General features: G+C 45.0%; 1 protein-coding gene and 25 non-coding genes across 26 annotated transcripts in view; 7 read left to right on the top strand and 19 right to left on the bottom strand.

Annotated features, from left to right (window-relative positions):
* Nucleotides 1-24,490, bottom strand: part of myrfl (myelin regulatory factor like) — a 250,410-nt gene that overhangs the window by 5,239 nt on the left and 220,681 nt on the right. The gene's annotated exons all lie outside the window — the stretch shown is intronic.
* trnar-acg (transfer RNA arginine (anticodon ACG)) lies at nucleotides 9,872-9,944 on the bottom strand. Its single transcript has one exon. It is a non-coding gene; the product is annotated as a tRNA-Arg (tRNA).
* On the top strand, nucleotides 10,247-10,318 carry trnae-cuc (transfer RNA glutamic acid (anticodon CUC)). The gene has a single exon. It is a non-coding gene; the product is annotated as a tRNA-Glu (tRNA).
* trnay-gua (transfer RNA tyrosine (anticodon GUA)) lies at nucleotides 10,408-10,494 on the bottom strand. Its single transcript is given in 2 exon segments — nucleotides 10,408-10,443; nucleotides 10,458-10,494. It is a non-coding gene; the product is annotated as a tRNA-Tyr (tRNA).
* On the bottom strand, nucleotides 10,583-10,654 carry trnae-uuc (transfer RNA glutamic acid (anticodon UUC)). Its single transcript has one exon. It is a non-coding gene; the product is annotated as a tRNA-Glu (tRNA).
* trnar-acg (transfer RNA arginine (anticodon ACG)) lies at nucleotides 12,131-12,203 on the bottom strand. Its single transcript has one exon. It is a non-coding gene; the product is annotated as a tRNA-Arg (tRNA).
* On the top strand, nucleotides 12,506-12,577 carry trnae-cuc (transfer RNA glutamic acid (anticodon CUC)). Its single transcript has one exon. It is a non-coding gene; the product is annotated as a tRNA-Glu (tRNA).
* Nucleotides 12,779-12,850, bottom strand: trnae-uuc (transfer RNA glutamic acid (anticodon UUC)). The gene has a single exon. It is a non-coding gene; the product is annotated as a tRNA-Glu (tRNA).
* On the bottom strand, nucleotides 14,335-14,407 carry trnar-acg (transfer RNA arginine (anticodon ACG)). Its single transcript has one exon. It is a non-coding gene; the product is annotated as a tRNA-Arg (tRNA).
* Nucleotides 14,710-14,781, top strand: trnae-cuc (transfer RNA glutamic acid (anticodon CUC)). The gene has a single exon. It is a non-coding gene; the product is annotated as a tRNA-Glu (tRNA).
* On the bottom strand, nucleotides 14,983-15,054 carry trnae-uuc (transfer RNA glutamic acid (anticodon UUC)). Its single transcript has one exon. It is a non-coding gene; the product is annotated as a tRNA-Glu (tRNA).
* trnar-acg (transfer RNA arginine (anticodon ACG)) lies at nucleotides 16,525-16,597 on the bottom strand. The gene has a single exon. It is a non-coding gene; the product is annotated as a tRNA-Arg (tRNA).
* Nucleotides 16,900-16,971, top strand: trnae-cuc (transfer RNA glutamic acid (anticodon CUC)). Its single transcript has one exon. It is a non-coding gene; the product is annotated as a tRNA-Glu (tRNA).
* On the bottom strand, nucleotides 17,061-17,147 carry trnay-gua (transfer RNA tyrosine (anticodon GUA)). The gene is given in 2 exon segments: nucleotides 17,061-17,096; nucleotides 17,111-17,147. It is a non-coding gene; the product is annotated as a tRNA-Tyr (tRNA).
* trnae-uuc (transfer RNA glutamic acid (anticodon UUC)) lies at nucleotides 17,184-17,255 on the bottom strand. The gene has a single exon. It is a non-coding gene; the product is annotated as a tRNA-Glu (tRNA).
* trnar-acg (transfer RNA arginine (anticodon ACG)) lies at nucleotides 18,720-18,796 on the bottom strand. The gene has a single exon. It is a non-coding gene; the product is annotated as a tRNA-Arg (tRNA).
* Nucleotides 19,099-19,170, top strand: trnae-cuc (transfer RNA glutamic acid (anticodon CUC)). Its single transcript has one exon. It is a non-coding gene; the product is annotated as a tRNA-Glu (tRNA).
* trnay-gua (transfer RNA tyrosine (anticodon GUA)) lies at nucleotides 19,260-19,346 on the bottom strand. The gene is given in 2 exon segments: nucleotides 19,260-19,295; nucleotides 19,310-19,346. It is a non-coding gene; the product is annotated as a tRNA-Tyr (tRNA).
* trnae-uuc (transfer RNA glutamic acid (anticodon UUC)) lies at nucleotides 19,435-19,506 on the bottom strand. Its single transcript has one exon. It is a non-coding gene; the product is annotated as a tRNA-Glu (tRNA).
* trnae-cuc (transfer RNA glutamic acid (anticodon CUC)) lies at nucleotides 21,369-21,440 on the top strand. The gene has a single exon. It is a non-coding gene; the product is annotated as a tRNA-Glu (tRNA).
* trnay-gua (transfer RNA tyrosine (anticodon GUA)) lies at nucleotides 21,530-21,616 on the bottom strand. Its single transcript is given in 2 exon segments — nucleotides 21,530-21,565; nucleotides 21,580-21,616. It is a non-coding gene; the product is annotated as a tRNA-Tyr (tRNA).
* On the bottom strand, nucleotides 21,705-21,776 carry trnae-uuc (transfer RNA glutamic acid (anticodon UUC)). Its single transcript has one exon. It is a non-coding gene; the product is annotated as a tRNA-Glu (tRNA).
* On the bottom strand, nucleotides 23,223-23,299 carry trnar-acg (transfer RNA arginine (anticodon ACG)). The gene has a single exon. It is a non-coding gene; the product is annotated as a tRNA-Arg (tRNA).
* Nucleotides 23,602-23,673, top strand: trnae-cuc (transfer RNA glutamic acid (anticodon CUC)). Its single transcript has one exon. It is a non-coding gene; the product is annotated as a tRNA-Glu (tRNA).
* On the bottom strand, nucleotides 23,763-23,849 carry trnay-gua (transfer RNA tyrosine (anticodon GUA)). Its single transcript is given in 2 exon segments — nucleotides 23,763-23,798; nucleotides 23,813-23,849. It is a non-coding gene; the product is annotated as a tRNA-Tyr (tRNA).
* On the bottom strand, nucleotides 23,938-24,009 carry trnae-uuc (transfer RNA glutamic acid (anticodon UUC)). The gene has a single exon. It is a non-coding gene; the product is annotated as a tRNA-Glu (tRNA).

Here is a 24,490-nt window from a genome sequence, read left to right as displayed (position 1 = left end):
TTCTTAACCCCGTGCTCGCGTGGGTTTCCTCCAGGAGCTCCGGTTTCCCTCAAATCCAAAGACATGCGGCATGCGCTATAGGTGAATTGAATAAGCTAAATTGGCCATAGTGTAGGAATGTGAATGAGTGTGTGTGGATGTTTCCAAGTGAAGTCGTCCGCTGCATAAATCATATGCTGTGTAAGTTGGCCATTCATTGCTCTGTGGTAACCCCAGATTAATAAAGGCACTAAGCCTAAAAAAATAAACGTGTATATACATATATATCTATATATATATATATATATATATACACATACACATACATACATTATATATATATATATATATATATATATATATATATATATATATATATATATATATATATATATATATCGAGAGAGAGAGAGCTAACCCCCCTCACAGATTTCTCTTTTAAATTAATATTTTCTACTGGATGTTTTACAATAATATATTTGTGCATATACATAAGATTATACCAATGCAAAATTTGAAATATATATATATATATATAATTATTATTTATTTATTTATTTTTGCTATTAAGTGACTATAAAGTTATTATCATTAAGATGTTAAGTGGATTTAAATGGCATCAGATTATGGCAGGTGAATGTTAACATTACTTTGATCAAGCTTGAACTTAAGACTTAGCCTGAGAGTTAGCCTGCCCCCGGACCAGGCTAGTTTCCCAGCATAAGTTGCCAGGGTAACTAAGTTTGAACTATCGTAAATTTGATTTATGAAACCGAATCCGCCATTAATAAACCTGACTTACCAAAATAAGCCTGGCTTTTTCTGTAAGCTTGGTTTATGGAATAGCTCCCAGAGCAGAGTGGTGGAAGGACACATTGTCCAAGACAACACTGTATTGCATATGATGAATGTGATTTGCTGATTTGCTTACTCTTCCTCTGACTCATTCCAATGTGCTTGAACGCAGATGACCTCACCTGCTGCTTTTTATAGTGCTTAAACACCTGATTGTTTTGTTGACAATTAAGCAAACAAGTGTTTGCACACATGATGACTGTGTTAAACCAATTGGTTGGACGGTGCGGTAATTTGACAATCAGAGCATTGGTATTGCAAGGAAGTGACTTCATGATAGATATTTTTGTGCGTAATGTATGTTAAGTGTGTTTAGTGTGTTGCAAATCCACTGTAGAAACCAACAGACTATCATCAAAATGATGATAGCGGACTTACAATTTTAATACACGACTCCTGTAATATACTTGAAACTGTATATGTTTTACAGTGCATTGATCATGAAGCCTGAAATTATGGCTTGGTTTGTCATATGTGAGATGAATGAATGTTAAAAATCTTTCTCCTCCTTTCATTAACTTATCTATGATTTTAATCAAATGTGTAAAATGTATTGTATTAACAGTATAAATGTATGCTTTATACCAGGGGTGCTCAATCCTGTTCCTGGAGATCTACCTTCCTGCAGAGCTCACCTGCAACCTTGATTAAACACATCTGTCTTTAATTACCAAGGGCTCCTTCAGATCGTAGCTGCATGCCAAATGACACACTATGCACTCATGCACTCAACAGGATAGTATATGTATGCACAGCAAATTTTAGATAGTAGATTTAACTACCTTAGAGCTTAAATTAACACTCCCTCAGAGTTTATATGGGAACCACTATAAGTGTTAAAAACAACACTTTTGAAAATATTAACATTGTCAACACCAAGAAAGTGTTAATTAGCAAACTCTTATTGTGTAAAATATCTGTTAAATTTCTGAAAAAAATACCAGCAGCTGTGGTAGCCAGAATCTTTCTGTGAAAAACATGGAAGTTTTATAGAACTGTATTAATTTACAAAAAATAACAATATTTCATGAACTAATACAATGTTCAGTTTACAAAATCATAGCTTAGTAGAAAAAAATGTAAAGTCTTTAGATGCAATAATGTGTTCATGTGTGATTGCAATTAGCAAACAAATTTTCACTGCATTAGTTACTACACAGTTACCTTTAAACAAAAAAAGATGCAGCATAACATTAAATACTCTCAGTTCATCTTGGACTTGAACAGAGATGCTATTATCCTCCACAATGGTGACACAAAAACTGTTCAGCTGTTTTTCTTTTTTTTTTTTCATTTTTAGATTTTACGGAAAAATACCAGCAGCTGTGGTTGCCAGTAATCTGCTGTTTTTAACATTCATAAATTCAGTTTACAGAATATTTCTGTTAAAAGCACATTCAACAGTCTGTATTTTTTATCGATCACACACTGCAAAGTTTAGATTTAGTAGATTTAACTACCTTAGAGTTAAAATTAACACTCCCTCAGTGTATATATGGGAACCACTATAAGTGTTAAAATAACACTTTTGAAAGTGTTAAAATTTTTAACACCCAGAGTGTTAATTAGCAAACTCTTATTGTGTAAAATATCTGTTAAATGTATGTCAAAATACTGGCAGCAGTGGTTGCCAGTAATCTGCTGTTTTCAACATTTTACATTCGTAAATTCAGTTTCCAGAATATTTCTGTTAAAAACAAATCCCATAGTCTGTATTTTTCATTCGAACACACTTAAGCCTTAAATTCCACAGCAAAATCCTAACTAGTGTCCTCACTACAGAAAGCTGAACACTCAGACAGTGATGAAGTTAATGAGACAATTAAGTGTCTAATTAAAGGAGGATTGAGAATTATTGATGAACAACTGTTAACAAGCAGAATCACTGAAGGAAAGAAAAACACAAGCCAAAACCAAAGATGAAATCAACTGAGAAAAAAAAACTCTAAATAAAATAATAATCAATAAAAATAAAACAAATTACACATTAAAAAATGTTATTTTTCAACATCTTTAAAACAACTCATCAAATTAAACAACTTATCATGGAGCTTCACCTATTACTGACCTGTGACTTTATTTCTGTCATGTGAACAAAAGCTCTTAATGAAATTTCTGTTGTTCATTTGAAGTCACCGTGATGGAGGACAGAGTCTGCTTTAGTCAGGCTCTTCAACTTCTTACTATAAATGTCTTTTATTTAGGCTGCTATAGTTAGTGTTAATCACACTACTTATACATATAGCATGGAAGGCCAAAAGAAAATTAAAGTGTCAGTCTGAAGAGATTATTTATGATATCATAGCCATTTTTCCTGCTTGTTTTTTTAATTCAGTATCATATTAGTTATGTGTGAGAAATAAATAATATACATAAATGAAACCACTGAAGCTCCAACAATTAATGACCTTATAACAGGTTATCAAATAATACCTGCCGTGAGTATAGCCGCATTCACCATCGGGAGGCGCTATAATCACTCTCGTAGGAGAATTTTGCTTTCACCATCTAAAATAAATAAAGTTATTCAACATGTGCATCCGATAGCTCCGCCCCTTCCGCTACGTAAGCAAACCTGCGGTCGTTGAGTGCGTGAAGTGTCCATCATTCCACACTTCATTTTAGCTGCTGAATGAGTGCATCATCCGTGTAATTTAAGTGCACTTATTATTGTTAGCTTTCAGTGTGAACACACTACTTTATACTACAAAATGGCGTAGAATAGTGCATAAGTATGCGATTTGAAACGCAGCTAATGTTTCAGGGGTGGCCAACCCTATTCCTGGAGAGCCACCTTCCTGCAGATTTCAGTTGCCACCCATATCAAACACACCTGCCTGTAATTATCAAGTGGTGTTCAGGCCCTAATTAATTGGTTCAGGTGTGTTTAATATGGGTAGCAACTGAAATCTGCAGGAAGGTGGCTCTCCAGGAATAGGGTTGGCCACCCCTGATCTATTTAGTTGGTTTAGTTGCGTTTGATCAGGGTTGGAGCTAAACTTTGCAGGAAGGTAGATCTCCAGGAACAGGGTTGAGCACTACTGCTCTTAGAGTTGGGGTCGAGTCCACCTTTGTCGAGTCCCAGTCGAGACCAAGTCCTTAACCTGTCGAGTACAAGTCCGAGTTCAAAAGGGGTCGAGTCGGACTTGAGTCCAAGTCCTTAACATCCGAGTCCGAGTCGAGTCTGGCCGAGTCCAGACAGTCATAGAACTCATTTATTAATTTTCTTTTGGCTTGGTCACTTCACTTTCCATTCACTTTCATTCACACTCGCACACCACGGCCATTTTACTAAATTCAATTTCCCTGTGACCAGTGACCTGCTTGCTGTGAGGCAACAGTGCTAAGCACTGAGCCATGGTGCCACCTATGTAAAAAAAATTGAAAATGATAAAATGATAATAATAAAAATAAAATAATAATAATAATAAATCAAATAAAATTTTCTATTACAATTAAACTGTTAAATTAATATTTTAAACTTTTGATACACTTTTTACAAAACGCCTTGTCATTTCTGTTAGCTTGCTTCAAATCAAATTAAAATGAAAATTGGAGGATATATGTAGAACTTATATTATTTTACAAGACTCACACGTTTGACATTATCATGCCACTTTCTCAAATTTCTTCTGTTTAAATTACGCTTGCATGATCAAGGCAACAATGCATTTTTATTAAGATTAATTCCAGAGAACTCTGTTATCAGGCCCAGTGTGGAAAATGAAACCATATTCATGCCGACTGACCCAGATCAGCACAGAACATAAAGGTTCAGCAAAGAGAGACCATTCGGCTTCGATGCTGTCTCAACAGGGTATTAACAGTCAGAAGAAATTTGTTCTAAATAAACAAAGAGTGAATACATATCGCGGGCGATTGGGTGCAAAATAAAACCCAGTGGGAATCAGACTGAAAAAATAGTCCAGTGCAGATTTCTAGGGTCCACCTGTTAGTGCTAGCCTAAAACAGGGGTTCTCAATGTCTACATTAAAAAGGTCCAAATCTGATTTTTTTATTAAGGTCAAATGTATGAAACAATTGATATTACATAACTTGTTTTTAATAAACATCCGTAAGATGCAGCACGGTGGTGCAGTGGGTAGCACAATGGCCTCACTGCAAGAAGGTTACTGATTCAAGCTGGCTTGGGGCAAAATAAACACATACTTATCTGTTCATTCAACTTTGAACTGTCTATTCTCTACATCAATTCTTTCAGTGAGGCCGATATCTTCTTCCATTAAAATGATTGCTTTGCTGGAGTGTGTTAAAGCAGGCGTGCGCGCACGATTATTCAGCATGATCATGATTAGGCCTGGCCCTAACCAATTTGGAGCCCTAGGCAAGATTTGAGGTGAATTCCAGTCAATTCTACTGCTAGTGCCAACACAATCTCACGACAATTCGTAACTTTTTCATTTAGTGGCTAATTCGTATGAATTCGTACGATCTAATTCGTACAATTTAGTACGATTTGCTCATCCCCCAATTATGGTTGGGGTTAGGGGTGGGGTCAGGTGCCACGCCTCCTTTTTAAAATCGTACTATTTCGTACGACTGAACTCGTACGAATACGTACGAATTAGTCACTAAACTGGCAAAACGTAAAATACTTACGTTTTCTCGTGAGATCAGGCTGCTAGTGCACATATACTCAAAAGAAACTTATTAGCTTTGTCTTGGACATTCTTTCATTTTAATAAAGCAAGTTTACATTCCAAATACTTAGAAAGAAGTTTTTGCAACTTTGAGACAAGGCGAAAAATATGCAGCACTCATGCATTGTGAAACCTGCGTATGTTTTGCAAGTGGACAAAACTAAAATTTTATTTTAACTAAACATGCTATGAAGCAGAAAGGAAGGATGAAGAGTCAGGCAGGTAAGATTAAGCATAAAACAGCTCACAATTCAGGTCTAAAAAGACAACAGTTAATTCTCATTCATTCGATCATTTATTTTCTTTTCGACTTAGTCCCTTTATTAATCAGGGGTCGCCACAGCAGAATGAACCGCCAAATTATCCAGCATATGTTTTACACAGCGGATGCCTTTCCAGCTAAAACACAATACTGGGAAACATCCATACACACTCATACCCCATAGCCAATTTAGTTCATCAATTCACCTATAGTTTTTGGACTGTGGAGGAAACTGGAACTCCCGGAGGAAACCCACGCCAACACGGTGAGAACGTGCAAACTCCACACAGAAACACCAAATGACCCAGCCGTAGCTCGAATCAGCGACCTTCTTGCTGTAAGGCGACAGACCTACCCACTGCGCCACCGTGCAGCCCACAGATAATTCTATAAAACATATTTTTTTGTATCTTTTGGAATTGTTAAATTAAATTAATATTCTTGCAAAAGACTTTTTAAATGATCTTAATACATCACTCCAGTTGTGTCTTTGTGTTCCAATTAACACAAATTGGAACTTTTGAGGATAGGTCATGATCCTGGTCCTCAGTTCAAAAGACAGTGATGACATCAGCATACTACGGAAGCGTAGAGCTGCCACCCAGGTAAAAAAAAAAAGAGCTTTATCACGTTTGTACAATATACTTTTCACGTTTGTACAATATAATATCACGTTCTTACAATATAATATCACGTTTGTGCAATATAATATCACGTTTGTACAATATAATATCACGTTCGTACAATATAATATCACGTTTGTACAATATAATATCACATTTGTACAATATAATATCACGTTTGTACAATATAATATCACGTTTGTACAATATACTTTTCACGTTCTTACAATATAATATCATGTTTGTACAATATAATATCACGTTTGTACAATATACTTTTCACGTTCTTACAATATAATATCACGTTTGTACAATATAATATCACGTTTGTACAATATAATATCACGTTTGTACAATATAATATCACGTTTGTACAATATAATATCACGTTTGTACAATATAATATATATAATATATTATATAATATCACAATACAAACATGATATTATATTGTAAGAAAGTGAAAAGTATATTGTACAAACGTGATATTATATTGTACAAACGCGATATTATATTGTACAAACGCGATATTATATTGTACAAACGCGATATTATATTGTAAGAACGTGAAAAGTATATTGTACAAACGTGATATTATATTGTACAAACGCGATATTATATTGTACAAACGTGATATTATATTGTAAGAACGTGAAAAGTATATTGTACAAACGTGATATTATATTGTAAGAACGTGATATTATATTGTACAAACGTGATATTATATTGTACAAACGTGATATTATATTGTAAGAACGTGAAAAGTATATTGTACAAACGTGATAAAGCTCTTTTTTTTTTTTTTTACCTGGGTGGCAGCTCTACGCTTCCGTAGCATACAACTATGTATAATTCAGAATGAAACTTTGAGATGATTAATTATGCTATACACATATTCTTGCACTCTGTCATAGACTACATATAAATAGAACCAGAAATTAGTCATTATCAGATTCTCTCTGGCATATTCAACATGTAGGGCAGATATATACTGCTGCTCACAATCACAGAAGACACACATTGTGGTCACAGGCACCCCTAATTTCTCCGATGTCTGTCATCAAAATATTACCTGAACATTAGTTTTTACACAAAGTCAAACCTCATTCTATCTTTAAAAAGATTAATCCAGTGATTATCCATTCTGAATGCTGTCTGGATTTAAATATAACTCTTCATTAAATCCATTTGTGCTTATATTGACTTAATATAATATGCAACTCCAAGCAACATTATTACAACATTTTTGCTGAACCATCATTTAATTCCAGTAATTTTACACTCTCTTTATACTCTCCTAACCCTAACCCCCAAAATCAGAAGCTCATCTGGGATCTGGGATGAGTTTATTATACGGAACGCGTCCGTCAGTCAGCATGCATAATAGGCTACACTGATTCAGAAGCTGTGACAATCGACGCACATCTTTACGGTAAAGAAAGAGAATGCAGATGTTTTTATATTCAATTTAACACGCTTTCAAGCCAAAATAAAGCGGAAGCACAATTCTCTTGAACAGCTCTTGCAGTTCTATCGCATTTCAGATCGTTGTGTTGACGGTGCTTTCACTTTTCATATAAAGATTAAACATATGGGGGAAGTATTGGAAAATGAAACGGGATGATAGCGGGATGTCATTACAAGAGTCACACAGGAAAACTTTGAATATTACGGAGTCCAGATTTTAGAAGCCCTGGCCTAAATCAAGCGCTGAGCGCATCTTTCTCTGGCTCGGAGCCAAAGCGCAAAACTTTGAATCTGAAAGTTATTTGCGGATATATTGACACCAATATAAACAACAAAACAATATTGCCAGTATGTATTAACATCATCCCTACGATATGAATATACAATTCAAGTAAATAAGCTCTTACCTTTTTTGTTTTCTTTCTACATGTTGGTAGAAAACAAATTATCGCTGATTTTGAAGACAGTCCTAGACCTAGCCACGCATTGTGTGCTTTATGGCTATTTCTGGTATGTTTAAGGTGAAGACGTGACACTGCTACCTGCAGGTGCGTTGGCGTAAATAAATTTTGGCATGCAGCCAGAGAGATCGCTAAAATATTGTTATAGTTTCATGCTGTTTTTAGCAATTTTTAATATCTTTATTTGTGTTATGAATGATGTGGACTCGACTGTACTCGTGATATTTTCCGAGTCCAAAATGTCCAAGTCCGAGTCAAGTCCGAGTAAAAGTTTCCCCAAGTACGTGACAAGTCCGAGTCCAATCAAAACTGGACTCGAGTTCGAGTCCAAGTTTGAGTACCCCAACGCTAATTTTTATGGCAAGAGGTTGTGTGGATGGGATGCTCTCACAGGATTCCTGACAGTCCCTCCACAGAAGACCTGAGATCCAGGGTCGGAGATTCTCTCCTCTCCAAGAGGAGGTTAAAAGCAATGGTTTCTTTTATGTCTTTGTGTCAGAGCACTTAGGTGTTGCTGCAGCTCAGAGATCTACAAGTGGAGGAGATTACACTGCAAGTTGGCTGGCTGACCTCTAAGTGGTAAGCACTTATGCCACAAGTAGGCTGGGTTTGCGATTGATGTAGCTGTAGTAGACAGTCATAAAAATAAAGAAAATAGAAACTGGTTACTCTGAGGTTGTGTTTAGGGTTGGGCTAGGTGTAAAATTGAATACAAAACAGCAGATTACTGTGAGGTTGGCCCTGGGGCTGGGGTAGGTGTGATATTAGTAAAATGCAATAGGTTGTATTCTGTGCCATGTACAAGACATTGAATAAATGAAAACCACATGGAGGTTTGTTACTGTGAGGTTGGGTTTAGAGTTGGGGTAAGTTTGGAGGTCCATAAAACGCAGCAGGAAACTTTGAGCTTGGGTTTAGGATTGGGGTAAGTTTGACATTCAAACATAATAGGCTGGACGCAGTGTCTTGTATGAGACGTTAAATGAATGAAACTCCAGGAGGTTTGTACAGCCCACTTGGCGCTTAAGTTTCACACACTTGGAGCTGACCAGGCCATTTGGAGCAGGCCATTTGGAGCAGGCTCAGTCTCAGTCTCAGTCAGGTAACTTCCTTTTCAGTAGTATGAGCATCTGCACTGTGTGGCATATTTGCAGACATATAACAGAGACTGAAGCATTGCTCACACTTGTCTGAGATGGTCATTTTGACTGCAACCTTGTTTGGGGTTGGCACTTTGTTTTTGAATCTTGTCTGCTTTTAAGTACGTGTATCTGTGCTGCAGTAGAACGCCTTAGCCTCACAGCAAACATTTTGGTCTACAAGCTGTCACTGGCGTCTTCAAAGGAGACTGGCTGTACTGCTTTATTCTGGAAGTCCCGAGGGATGTACAGGACCAAGACATGAGAGCAGTTGGGGCAGCCTTTGAAACCAGGGGAGCACCCCACGGGCTCTGTGCTGGCGGCCCCAGAAACTCGATTCACTCCAGAGTAGAACCGAACAACTCCGGCAGGGGCAAACGGCGACCGCAGTGCACTGACTGACAGCAAGGCAAAAAGACCAGAGCGAGCCAGCCAGGAGTCGAACCTAGAATCTTCTGATCCGTAGTCAGACGCGTTATCCATTGCGCCACTGGCCCAGTCTCTCTCTGCACTGCTCAAGAGCACCCTGCTCCGATAGGAGGACACGGTTCGGTCAAGATGGAGTTCCTTCGACGCATGCTGTGCTTTGTTATCATGACAAGTTGTGGTGCCGATAGGATGCTCTTACACAGAGCATGTGACAGTCCCTCCCTAGAAGAACTGTGATCCAGGCTCTGAGACTTTCTCCTCTCCAGGAGGAGGTTACAAGCGTTAGAGCTATTTTTGTCAGAGCAGGCAGCTGCAGCACACCTGGCTGGAGGCCCACAGCCAGGCTTGAGGGCAAGCTCTTGCCAGCCCTTCCCTGGTGGTCTAGTGGTTAGGATTCGGCGCTCTCACCGCCGCGGCCCGGGTTCGATTCCCGGTCAGGGAACTTTCTTTTCACCTCCATGGTAAACCTCGAGCTGTAGCGCCTAGCATGACTTGGCAAAGGCAAGAAAGCAGGGCTGAGCGCAAAAGTCCTCCTTCGAGCCGGAGTTGAACCAGCGACCTAAGGATTGCCAACATCCCACCTACAGTCCTCCGCTCTACCAACTGAGCTATCGAAGGCTTACGAGGCACTTACACAACAACACCCTACAAGGTCGCTGCAGTCCGACTGCTGGCCGAAAAGGACAGAAGCAAAAGCACTCAAGCCTTCCCATACCGGGAGTCGAACCCGGGCCGCCTGGGTGAAAACCAGGAATCCTGACCGCTAGACCATATGGGAACTGCCACTTTTGAGACCCAGTCTTGGCACAAACTCCAGTTCTTTCTGACCGCCCGCACTTCCCTGCTCCGCTTGCTCAAGTGCCACTCATACACGTTCTCATGCACAGTTTCTTAGTTTCCGTAACCTACAATCTTCTGATCCATCGTCACAAGCGTTATCCTTTGTGCCACTGGCGCTCTGTTCAGCACCTTGTTAGCAAACTGCTTGAAGCAAGGACAAGGCTTTGTCAACCCGGAGATCCTTCACCACACGTTCTGCTTTGTTTTTATGGCGAGAGGTTGTGTGGATGGGATGCTCTCACAGGATTCCTGACAGTCCCTCCACAGAAGACCTGAGATCCAGGGTCGGAGACTCTCTCCTCTCCAAGAGGAGGTTAAAAGCAATGGTTTCTTTTATGTCTTTGTGTCAGAGCACTTAGGTGTTGCTGCAGCTCAGAGATCTACAAGTGGAGGAGATTACACTGCAAGTTGGCTGGCTGACCTCTAAGTGGTAAGCACTTATGCCACAAGTAGGCTGGGTTTGCGATTGATGTAGCTGTAGTAGACAGTCATAAAAATAAAGAAAATAGAAACTGGTTACTCTGAGGTTGTGTTTAGGGTTGGGCTAGGTGTAAAATTGAATACAAAACAGCAGATTACTGTGAGGTTGGCCCTGGGGCTGGGGTAGGTGTGATATTAGTAAAATGCAATAGGTTGTATTCTGTGCCATGTACAAGACATTGAATAAATGAAAACCACATGGAGGTTTGTTACTGTGAGGTTGGGTTTAGAGTTGGGGTAAGTTTGGAGGTCCATAAAACGCAGCAGGAAACTTTGAGCTTGGGTTTAGGATTGGGGTAGGTTTGACATTCAAACATAATAGGCTGGACGCAGTGTCTTGTAGGAGACGTTAAATGAATGAAACTCCAGGAGGTTTGTACAGCCCACTTGGCGCTTAAGTTTCACACACTTGGAGCAGACCAGGCCATTTGGAGCAGGCCATTTGGAGCAGGCTCAGTCTCAGTCTCAGTCAGGTAACTTCCTTTTCAGTAGTATGAGCATCTGCACTGTGTGGCATATTTGCAGACATATAACAGAGACTGAAGCATTGCTCACACTTGTCTGAGATGGTCATTTTGACTGGAACCTTGTTTGGGGTTGGCACTTTGTTTTTGAATCTTGTCTGCTTTTACGTACGTGTATCTGTGCTGCAGTAGAACGCCTTAGCCTCACAGCAAACATTTTGGTCTACAAGCTGTCACTGGCGTCTTCAAAGGAGACTGGCTGTACTGCTTTATTCTGGAAGTCCCGAGGGATGTACAGGACCAAGACATGAGAGCAGTTGGGGCAGCCTTTGAAACCAGGGGAGCACCCCACGGGCTCTGTGCTGGCGGCCCCAGAAACTCGATTCACTCCAGAGTAGAACCGAACAACTCCGGCAGGGGCAAACGGCGACCGCAGTGCACTGACTGACAGCAAGGCAAAAAGACCAGAGCGAGCCAGCCAGGAGTCGAACCTAGAATCTTCTGATCCGTAGTCAGACGCGTTATCCATTGCGCCACTGGCCCAGTCTCTCTCTGCACTGCTCAAGAGCACCCTGCTCCGATAGGAGGACACGGTTCGGTCAAGATGGAGTTCCTTCGACGCATGCTGTGCTTTGTTATCATGACAAGTTGTGGTGCCGATAGGATGCTCTTACACAGAGCATGTGACAGTCCCTCCCTAGAAGAACTGTGATCCAGGCTCTGAGACTTTCTCCTCTCCAGGAGGAGGTTACAAGCGTTAGAGCTATTTTTGTCAGAGCAGGCAGCTGCAGCACACCTGGCTGCAGGCCCACAGCGAGGCTTGAGGGCAAGCTCTTGCCAGCCCTTCCCTGGTGGTCTAGTGGTTAGGATTCGGCGCTCTCACCGCCGCGGCCCGGGTTCGATTCCCGGTCAGGGAACTTTCTTTTCACCTCCATGGTAAACCTCGAGCTGTAGCGCCTAGCATGACTTGGCAAAGGCAAGAAAGCAGGGCTGAGCGCAAAAGGCCTCCTTCGAACCAGCGACCTAAGGATTGCCAACATCCCACCTACAGTCCTCCGCTCTACCAACTGAGCTATCGAAGGCTTACGAGGCACTTACACAACAACACCCTACAAGCCTTCCCATACCGGGAGTCGAACCCGGGCCGCCTGGGTGAAAACCAGGAATCCTGACCGCTAGACCATATGGGAACTGCCACTTTTGAGACCCAGTCTTGGCACAAACTCCAGTTCTTTCTGACCGCCCGCACTTCCCTGCTCCGCTTGCTCAAGTGCCACTCATACACTCACGCACGTTCTCATGCACAGTTTCTTAGTTTCCGTAACCTACAATCTTCTGATCCATCGTCACAAGCGTTATCCTTTGTGCCACTGGCGCTCTGTTCAGCACCTTGTTAGCAAACTGCTTGAAGCAAGGACAAGGCTTTGTCAACCCGGAGTTCCTTCACCACACGTTCTGCTTTGTTTTTATGGCGAGAGGTTGTGTGGATGGGATGCTCTCACAGGATTCCTGACAGTCCCTCCACAGAAGACCTGAGATCCAGGGTCGGAGACTCTCTCCTCTCCAAGAGGAGGTTAAAAGCAATGGTTTCTTTTATGTCTTTGTGTCAGAGCACTTAGGTGTTGCTGCAGCTCAGAGATCTACAAGTGGAGGAGATTACACTGCAAGTTGGCTGGCTGACCTCTAAGTGGTAAGCACTTATGCCACAAGTAGGCTGGGTTTGCGATTGATGTAGCTGTAGTAGACAGTCATAAAAATAAAGAAAATAGAAACTGGTTACTCTGAGGTTGTGTTTAGGGTTGGGCTAGGTGTAAAATTGAATACAAAACAGCAGATTACTGTGAGGTTGGCCCTGGGGCTGGGGTAGGTGTGATATTAGTAAAATGCAATAGGTTGTATTCTGTGCCATGTACAAGACATTGAATAAATGAAAACCACATGGAGGTTTGTTACTGTGAGGTTGGGTTTAGAGTTGGGGTAAGTTTGGAGGTCCATAAAACGCAGCAGGAAACTTTGAGCTTGGGTTTAGGATTGGGGTAGGTTTGACATTCAAACATAATAGGCTGGACGCAGTGTCTTGTAGGAGACGTTAAATGAATGAAACTCCAGGAGGTTTGTACAGCCCACTTGGCGCTTAAGTTTCACACACTTGGAGCTGACCAGGCCATTTGGAGCAGGCCATTTGGAGCAGGCTCAGTCTCAGTCTCAGTCAGGTAACTTCCTTTTCAGTAGTATGAGCATCTGCACTGTGTGGCATATTTGCAGACATATAACAGAGACTGAAGCATTGCTCACACTTGTCTGAGATGGTCATTTTGACTGGAACCTTGTTTGGGGTTGGCACTTTGTTTTTGAATCTTGTCTGCTTTTACGTACGTGTATCTGTGCTGCAGTAGAACGCCTTAGCCTCACAGCAAACATTTTGGTCTACAAGCTGTCACTGGCGTCTTCAAAGGAGACTGGCTGTACTGCTTTATTCTGGAAGTCCCGAGGGATGTACAGGACCAAGACATGAGAGCAGTTGGGGCAGCCTTTGAAACCAGGGGAGCACCCCACGGGCTCTGTGCTGGCGGCCCCAGAAACTCGATTCACTCCAGAGTAGAACCGAACAACTCCGGCAGGGGCAAACGGCGACCGCAGTGCACTGACTGACAGCAAGGCAAAAAGACCAGAGCGAGCCAGCCAGGAGTCGAACCTAGAATCTTCTGATCCGTAGTCAGACGCGTTATCCATTGCACCACTGGCCCAGTCTGTCTCTGCACTGCTCAAGAGCACCCTGCTCCGATAGGAGGACACGGTTCGGTCAAGATGGAGTTCCTTCGACGCATGCTGTGCTTTGTTATCATGACAAGTTGTGGTGCCGATAGGATGCTCTTACACAGAGCATGTGACAGTCCCTCCCTAGAAGAACTGTGATCCAGGCTCTGAGACTTTCTCCTCTCCAGGAGGAGGTTACAAGCGTTAGAGCTATTTTTGTCAGAGCAGGCAGCTGCAGCACACCTGGCTGCAGGCCCACAGCGAGGCTTGAGGGCAAGCTCTTGCCAGCCCTTCCCTGGTGGTCTAGTGGTTAGGATTCGGCGCTCTCACCGCCGCGGCCCGGGTTCGATTCCCGGTCAGGGAACTTTCTTTTCACCTCCATGGTAAACCTCGAGCTGTAGCGCCTAGCATGACTTGGCAAAGGCAAGAAAGCAGGGCTGAGCGCAAAAGGCCTCCTTCGAACCAGCGACCTAAGGATTGCCAACATCCCACCTACAGTCCTCCGCTCTACCAACTGAGCTATCGAAGGCTTACGAGGCACTTACACAACAACACCCTACAAGCCTTCCCATACCGGGAGTCGAACCCGGGCCGCCTGGGTGAAAACCAGGAATCCTGACCGCTAGACCATATGGGAACTGCCACTTTTGAGACCCAGTCTTGGCACAAACTCCAGTTCTTTCTGACCGCCCGCACTTCCCTGCTCCGCTTGCTCAAGTGCCACTCATACACTCACGCACGTTCTCATGCACAGTTTCTTAGTTTCCGTAACCTACAATCTTCTGATCCATCGTCACAAGCGTTATCCTTTGTGCCACTGGCGCTCTGTTCAGCACCTTGTTAGCAAACTGCTTGAAGCAAGGACAAGGCTTTGTCAACCCGGAGTTCCTTCACCACACGTTCTGCTTTGTTTTTATGGCGAGAGGTTGTGTGGATGGGATGCTCTCACAGGATTCCTGACAGTCCCTCCACAGAAGACCTGAGATCCAGGGTCGGAGACTCTCTCCTCTCCAAGAGGAGGTTAAAAGCAATGGTTTCTTTTATGTCTTTGTGTCAGAGCACTTAGGTGTTGCTGCAGCTCAGAGATCTACAAGTGGAGGAGATTACACTGCAAGTTGGCTGGCTGACCTCTAAGTGGTAAGCACTTATGCCACAAGTAGGCTGGGTTTGCGATTGATGTAGCTGTAGTAGACAGTCATAAAAATAAAGAAAATAGAAACTGGTTACTCTGAGGTTGTGTTTAGGGTTGGGCTAGGTGTAAAATTGAATACAAAACAGCAGATTACTGTGAGGTTGGCCCTGGGGCTGGGGTAGGTGTGATATTAGTAAAATGCAATAGGTTGTATTCTGTGCCATGTACAAGACATTGAATAAATGAAAACCACATGGAGGTTTGTTACTGTGAGGTTGGGTTTAGAGTTGGGGTAAGTTTGGAGGTCCATAAAACGCAGCAGGAAACTTTGAGCTTGGGTTTAGGATTGGGGTAGGTTTGACATTCAAACATAATAGGCTGGACGCAGTGTCTTGTAGGAGACGTTAAATGAATGAAACTCCAGGAGGTTTGTACAGCCCACTTGGCGCTTAAGTTTCACACACTTGGAGCTGACCAGGCCATTTGGAGCAGGCTCAGTCTCAGTCTCAGTCAGGTAACTTCCTTTTCAGTAGTATGAGCATCTGCACTGTGTGGCATATTTGCAGACATATAACAGAGACTGAAGCATTGCTCACACTTGTCTGAGATGGTCATTTTGACTGGAACCTTGTTTGGGGTTGGCACTTTGTTTTTGAATCTTGTCTGCTTTTACGTACGTGTATCTGTGCTGCAGTAGAACGCCTTAGCCTCACAGCAAACATTTTGGTCTACAAGCTGTCACTGGCGTCTTCAAAGGAGACTGGCTGTACTGCTTTATTCTGGAAGTCCCGAGGGATGTACAGGACCAAGACATGAGAGCAGTTGGGGCAGCCTTTGAAACCAGGGGAGCACCCCACGGGCTCTGTGCTGGCGGCCCCAGAAACTCGATTCACTCCAGAGTAGAACCGAACAACTCCGGCAGGGGCAAACGGCGACCGCAGTGCACTGACTGACAGCAAGGCAAAAAGACCAGAGCGAGCCAGCCAGGAGTCGAACCTAGAATCTTCTGATCCGTAGTCAGACGCGTTATCCATTGCACCACTGGCCCAGTCTGTCTCTGCACTGCTCAAGAGCACCCTGCTCCGATAGGAGGACACGGTTCGGTCAAGATGGAGTTCCTTCGACGCATGCTGTGCTTTGTTATCATGACAAGTTGTGGTGCCGATAGGATGCTCTTACACAGAGCATGTGACAGTCCCTCCCTAGAAGAACTGTGATCCAGGCTCTGAGACTTTCTCCTCTCCAGGAGGAGGTTACAAGCGTTAGAGCTATTTTTGTCAGAGCAGGCAGCTGCAGCACACCTGGCTGCAGGCCCACAGCGAGGCTTGAGGGCAAGCTCTTGCCAGCCCTTCCCTGGTGGTCTAGTGGTTAGGATTCGGCGCTCTCACCGCCGCGGCCCGGGTTCGATTCCCGGTCAGGGAACTTTCTTTTCACCTCCATGGTAAACCTCGAGCTGTAGCGCCTAGCATGACTTGGCAAAGGCAAGAAAGCAGGGCTGAGCGCAAAAGGCCTCCTTCGAGCCGGAGTCGAACCAGCGACCTAAGGATTGCCAACATCCCACCTACAGTCCTCCGCTCTATCAACTGAGCTATCGAAGGCTTACGAGGCACTTACACAACAACACCCTACAAGCCTTCCCATACCGGGAGTCGAACCCGGGCCGCCTGGGTGAAAACCAGGAATCCTGACCGCTAGACCATATGGGAACTGCCACTTTTGAGACCCAGTCTTGGCACAAACTCCAGTTCTTTCTGACCGCCCGCACTTCCCTGCTCCGCTTGCTCAAGTGCCACTCATACACTCACGCACGTTCTCATGCACAGTTTCTTAGTTTCCGTAACCTACAATCTTCTGATCCATCGTCACAAGCGTTATCCTTTGTGCCACTGGCGCTCTGTTCAGCACCTTGTTAGCAAACTGCTTGAAGCAAGGACAAGGCTTTGTCAACCCGGAGTTCCTTCACCACACGTTCTGCTTTGTTTTTATGGCGAGAGGTTGTGTGGATGGGATGCTCTCACAGGATTCCTGACAGTCCCTCCACAGAAGACCTGAGATCCAGGGTCGGAGACTCTCTCCTCTCCAAGAGGAGGTTAAAAGCAATGGTTTCTTTTATGTCTTTGTGTCAGAGCACTTAGGTGTTGCTGCAGCTCAGAGATCTACAAGTGGAGGAGATTACACTGCAAGTTGGCTGGCTGACCTCTAAGTGGTAAGCACTTATGCCACAAGTAGGCTGGGTTTGCGATTGATGTAGCTGTAGTAGACAGTCATAAAAATAAAGAAAATAGAAACTGGTTACTCTGAGGTTGTGTTTAGGGTTGGGCTAGGTGTAAAATTGAATACAAAACAGCAGATTACTGTGAGGTTGGCCCTGGGGCTGGGGTAGGTGTGATATTAGTAAAATGCAATAGGTTGTATTCTGTGCCATGTACAAGACATTGAATAAATGAAAACCACATGGAGGTTTGTTACTGTGAGGTTGGGTTTAGAGTTGGGGTAAGTTTGGAGGTCCATAAAACGCAGCAGGAAACTTTGAGCTTGGGTTTAGGATTGGGGTAGGTTTGACATTCAAACATAATAGGCTGGACGCAGTGTCTTGTAGGAGACGTTAAATGAATGAAACTCCAGGAGGTTTGTACAGCCCACTTGGCGCTTAAGTTTCACACACTTGGAGCTGACCAGGCCATTTGGAGCAGGCTCAGTCTCAGTCAGGTAACTTCCTTTTCAGTAGTATGAGCATCTGCACTGTGTGGCATATTTGCAGACATATAACAGAGACTGAAGCATTGCTCACACTTGTCTGAGATGGTCATTTTGACTGCAACCTTGTTTGGGGTTGGCACTTTGTTTTTGAATCTTGTCTGCTTTTACGTACGTGTATCTGTGCTGCAGTAGAACGCCTTAGCCTCACAGCAAACATTTTGGTCTACAAGCTGTCACTGGCGTCTTCAAAGGAGACTGGCTGTACTGCTTTATTCTGGAAGTCCCGAGGGATGTACAGGACCAAGACATGAGAGCAGTTGGGGCAGCCCTTGAAACCAGGGGAGCACCCCACGGGCTCTGTGCTGGCGGCCCCAGAAACTCGATTCACTCCAGAGTAGAACCGAACAACTCCGGCAGGGGCAAACGGCGACCGCAGTGCACTGACTGACAGCAGGGCAAACAGTCCAGAGCGAGCCAGCCAGCCAGGAGTCGAACCTAGAATCTTCTGATCCGTAGTCAGACGCGTTATCCATTGCGCCACTGGCCCAGTTTCTCTCTGCACTGCTCAAGAGCACCCTGCTCCGATAGGAGGACACGGTTCGGTCAAGATGGAGTTCCTTCGATGCATGCTGTGCTTTGTTATCATGACAAGTTGTGGTGCCGATAGGATGCTCTTACACAGAGCATGTGACAGTCCCTCCCTAGAAGAACTGTGATCCAGGCTCTGAGACTTTCTCCTCTCCAGGAGGAGGTTACAAGTGTTAGAGCTATTTTTGTCAGAGCAGGCAGCTGCAGCACACCTGGCTGGAGGCCCACAGCGAGGCTTGAGGGCAAGCTCTTGCCAGCCCTTCCCTGGTGGTCTAGTGGTTAGGATTCGGCGCTCTCACCGCCGCGGCCCGGGTTCGATTCCCGGTCAGGGAACTTTCTTTTCACCTCCATGGTAAACCTCGAGCTGTAGCGCCTAGCATGACTTGGCAAAGGCAAGAAAGCAGGGCTGAGCGCAAAAGGCCTCCTTCGAGCTGGAGTCGAACCAGCGACCTAAGGATTGCCAACATCCCACCTACAGTCCTCCGCTCTACCAACTGAGCTATCGAAGGCTTACGAGGCACTTACACAACAACACCCTACAAGGTCGCTGCAGTCCGACTGCTGGCCGAAAAGGACAGAAGCAAAAGCACTCAAGCCTTCCCATACCGGGAGTCGAACCCGGGCCGCCTGCGTGAAAACCAGGAATCCTGACCGCTAGACCATATGGGAACTGCCACTTTTGAGACCCAGTCTTGGCACAAACTCCAGTTCTTTCTGACCGCCCGCACTTCCCTGCTCTGCTTGCTCAAGTGCCACTCATACACTCACGCACGTTCTCATGCACAGTTTCTTAGTTTCCGTAACCTACAATCTTCTGATCCATCGTCACAAGCGTTATCCTTTGTGCCACTGGCGCTCTGTTCAGCACCTTGTTAGCAAACTGCTTGAAGCAAAGACAAGGCTTTGTCAACCCGGAGTTCCTTCACCACACGTTCTGCTTTTTTTTATGGCGAGAGGTTGTGTGGATGGGATGCTCTCACAGGAATCCTGACAGTCCCTCCACAGAAGACCTGAGATCCAGGGTCGGAGACTCTCTCCTCTCCAAGAGGAGGTTAAAAGCAATGGTTTCTTTTATGTCTTTGTGTCAGAGCACTTAGGTGTTGCTGCAGCTCAGAGATCTACAAGTGGAGGAGATTACACTGCAAGTTGGCTGGCTGACCTCTAAGTGGTAAGCACTTATGCCACAATTAGGCTGGGTTTGCGATTGATGTAGCTGTGGTAGACAGTCATAAAAATAAAGAAAATAGAAACTGGTTACTCTGAGGTTGTGTTTAGGGTTGGGCTAGGTGTAAAATTGAATACAAAACAGCAGATTACTGTGAGGTTGGCCCTGGGGCTGGGGTAGGTGTGATATTAGTAAAATGCAATAGGTTGTATTCTGTGCCATGTACAAGACATTGAATAAATGAAAACCACATGGAGGTTTGTTACTGTGAGGTTGGGTTTAGAGTTGGGGTAAGTTTGGAGGTCCATAAAACGCAGCAGGAAACTTTGAGCTTGGGTTTAGGATTGGGGTAGGTTTGACATTCAAACATAATAGGCTGGACGCAGTGTCTTGTAGGAGACGTTAAATGAATGAAACTCCAGGAGGTTTGTACAGCCCACTTGGCGCTTAAGTTTCACACACTTGGAGCTGACCAGGCCATTTGGAGCAGGCCATTTGGAGCAGGCTCAGTCTCAGTCTCAGTCAGGTAACTTCCTTTTCAGTAGTATGAGCATCTGCACTGTGTGGCATATTTGCAGACATATAACAGAGACTGAAGCATTGCTCACACTTGTCTGAGATGGTCATTTTGACTGGAACCTTGTTTGGGGTTGGCACTTTGTTTTTGAATCTTGTCTGCTTTTACGTACGTGTATCTGTGCTGCAGTAGAACGCCTTAGCCTCACAGCAAACATTTTGGTCTACAAGCTGTCACTGGCGTCTTCAAAGGAGACTGGCTGTACTGCTTTATTCTGGAAGTCCCGAGGGATGTACAGGACCAAGACATGAGAGCAGTTGGGGCAGCCTTTGAAACCAGGGGAGCACCCCACGGGCTCTGTGCTGGCGGCCCCAGAAACTCGATTCACTCCAGAGTAGAACCGAACAACTCCGGCAGGGGCAAACGGCGACCGCAGTGCACTGACTGACAGCAGGGCAAAAAGTCCAGAGCGAGCCAGCCAGCCAGGAGTCGAACCTAGAATCTTCTGATCCGTAGTCAGACGCGTTATCCATTGCGCCACTGACCCAGTCTCTCTCTGCACTGCTCAAGAGCACCCTGCTCCGATAGGAGGACACGGTTCGGTCAAGATGGAGTTCCTTCGACGCATGATGTGCTTTGTTATCATGACAAGTTGTGGTGCCGATAGGATGCTCTTACACAGAGCATGTGACAGTCCCTCCCTAGAAGAACTGTGATCCAGGCTCTGAGACTTTCTCCTCTCCAGGAGGAGGTTACAAGCGTTAGAGCTATTTTTGTCAGAGCAGGCAGCTGCAGCACACCTGGCTGGAGGCCCACAGCGAGGCTTGAGGGCAAGCTCTTGCCAGCCCTTCCCTGGTGGTCTAGTGGTTAGGATTCGGCGCTCTCACCGCCGCGGCCCGGGTTCGATTCCCGGTCAGGGAACTTTCTTTTCACCTCCATGGTAAACCTCGAGCTGTAGCGCCTAGCATGACTTGGCAAAGGCAAGAAAGCAGGGCTGAGCGCAAAAGGCCTCCTTCGAGCCGGAGTCGAACCAGCGACCTAAGGATTGCCAACATCCCACCTACAGTCCTCCGCTCTACCAACTGAGCTATCGAAGGCTTACAAGTTACTTACACAACAACACCCTACAAGGTCGCTGCAGTCCGACTGCTGGCCGAAAAGGACAGAAGCAAAAGCACTCAAGCCTTCCCATACCGGGAGTCGAACCCGGGCCGCCTGGGTGAAAACCAGGAATCCTGACCGCTAGACCATATGGGAACTCCCACTTTTGAGATCCAGTCTGGTTTCTGACCGCCCGCACTTCCCTGCTCCGCTTGCTCAAGTGCCACTCATACACGTTCTCATGCACAGTTTCTTAGTTTCCGTAACCTACAATCTTCTGATCCATCGTCACAAGCGTTATCCTTTGTGCCACCGGCACTCTGTTCAGCACCTTGTTAGCAAACTGCTTGAAGCAAGGACAAGGCTTTGTCAACCCGGAGTTCCTTCACCACACGTTCTGCTTTGTTTTTATGGCGAGAGGTTGTGTGGATGGGATGCTCTCACAGGATTCCTGACAGTCCCTCCACAGAAGACCTGAGATCCAGGGTCGGAGACTCTCTCCTCTCCAAGAGGAGGTTAAAAGCAATGGTTTCTTTTATGTCTTTGTGTCAGAGCACTTAGGTGTTGCTGCAGCTCAGAGATCTACAAGTGGAGGAGATTACACTGCAAGTTGGCTGGCTGACCTCTAAGTGGTAAGCACTTATGCCACAAGTAGGCTGGGTTTGCGATTGATGTAGCTGTAGTAGACAGTCATAAAAATAAAGAAAATAGAAACTGGTTACTCTGAGGTTGTGTTTAGGGTTGGGCTAGGTGTAAAATTGAATACAAAACAGCAGATTACTGTGAGGTTGGCCCTGGGGCTGGGGTAGGTGTGATATTAGTAAAATGCAATAGGTTGTATTCTGTGCCATGTACAAGACATTGAATAAATGAAAACCACATGGAGGTTTGTTACTGTGAGGTTGGGTTTAGAGTTGGGGTAAGTTTGGAGGTCCATAAAACGCAGCAGGAAACTTTGAGCTTGGGTTTAGGATTGGGGTAGGTTTGACATTCAAACATAATAGGCTGGACGCAGTGTCTTGTAGGAGACGTTAAATGAATGAAACTCCAGGAGGTTTGTACAGCCCACTTGGCGCTTAAGTTTCACACACTTGGAGCTGACCAGGCCATTTGGAGCAGGCTCAGTCTCAGTCTCAGTCAGGTAACTTCCTTTTCAGTAGTATGAGCATCTGCACTGTGTGGCATATTTGCAGACATATAACAGAGACTGAAGCATTGCTCACACTTGTCTGAGATGGTCATTTTGACTGCAACCTTGTTTGGGGTTGGCACTTTGTTTTTGAATCTTGTCTGCTTTTACGTACGTGTATCTGTGCTGCAGTAGAACGCCTTAGCCTCACAGCAAACATTTTGGTCTACAAGCTGTCACTGGCGTCTTCAAAGGAGACTGGCTGTACTGCTTTATTCTGGAAGTCCCGAGGGATGTACAGGACCAAGACATGAGAGCAGTTGGGGCAGCCTTTGAAACCAGGGGAGCACCCCACGGGCTCTGTGCTGGCGGCCCCAGAAACTCGATTCACTCCAGAGTAGAACCGAACAACTCCGGCAGGGGCAAACGGCGACCGCAGTGCACTGACTGACAGCAGGGCAAATAGTCCAGAGCGAGCCAGCCAGCCAGGAGTCGAACCTAGAATCTTCTGATCCGTAGTCAGACGCGTTATCCATTGCGCCACTGGCCCAGTTTCTCTCTGCACTGCTCAAGAGCACCCTGCTCCGATAGGAGGACACGGTTCGGTCAAGATGGAGTTCCTTCGATGCATGCTGTGCTTTGTTATCATGACAAGTTGTGGTGCCGATAGGATGCTCTTACACAGAGCATGTGACAGTCCCTCCCTAGAAGAACTGTGATCCAGGCTCTGAGACTTTCTCCTCTCCAGGAGGAGGTTACAAGTGTTAGAGCTATTTTTGTCAGAGCAGGCAGCTGCAGCACACCTGGCTGGAGGCCCACAGCGAGGCTTGAGGGCAAGCTCTTGCCAGCCCTTCCCTGGTGGTCTAGTGGTTAGGATTCGGCGCTCTCACCGCCGCGGCCCGGGTTCGATTCCCGGTCAGGGAACTTTCTTTTCACCTCCATGGTAAACCTCGAGCTGTAGCGCCTAGCATGACTTGGCAAAGGCAAGAAAGCAGGGCTGAGCGCAAAAGGCCTCCTTCGAGCTGGAGTCGAACCAGCGACCTAAGGATTGCCAACATCCCACCTACAGTCCTCCGCTCTACCAACTGAGCTATCGAAGGCTTACGAGGCACTTACACAACAACACCCTACAAGGTCGCTGCAGTCCGACTGCTGGCCGAAAAGGACAGAAGCAAAAGCACTCAAGCCTTCCCATACCGGGAGTCGAACCCGGGCCGCCTGCGTGAAAACCAGGAATCCTGACCGCTAGACCATATGGGAACTGCCACTTTTGAGACCCAGTCTTGGCACAAACTCCAGTTCTTTCTGACCGCCCGCACTTCCCTGCTCTGCTTGCTCAAGTGCCACTCATACACTCACGCACGTTCTCATGCACAGTTTCTTAGTTTCCATAACCTACAATCTTCTGATCCATCGTCACAAGCGTTATCCTTTGTGCCACTGGCGCTCTGTTCAGCACCTTGTTAGCAAACTGCTTGAAGCAAAGACAAGGCTTTGTCAACCCGGAGTTCCTTCACCACACGTTCTGCTTTGTTTTTATGGCGAGAGGTTGTGTGGATGGGATGCTCTCACAGGATTCCTGACAGTCCCTCCACAGAAGACCTGAGATCCAGGGTCGGAGACTCTCTCCTCTCCAAGAGGAGGTTAAAAGCAATGGTTTCTTTTATGTCTTTGTGTCAGAGCACTTAGGTGTTGCTGCAGCTCAGAGATCTACAAGTGGAGGAGATTACACTGCAAGTTG

The sequence above is a fragment of the Danio rerio genome, chromosome 4, assembly GCF_052040795.2.
Source record: "Danio rerio strain M-AB ecotype USA chromosome 4, GRCz13ab, whole genome shotgun sequence".
NCBI classification, from domain to species: Eukaryota; Metazoa; Chordata; class Actinopteri; order Cypriniformes; family Danionidae; genus Danio; species Danio rerio.
The sequence above is the reverse complement of the archived record's forward strand: the minus strand, read 5'-3'. Positions and strand labels throughout refer to the sequence as shown.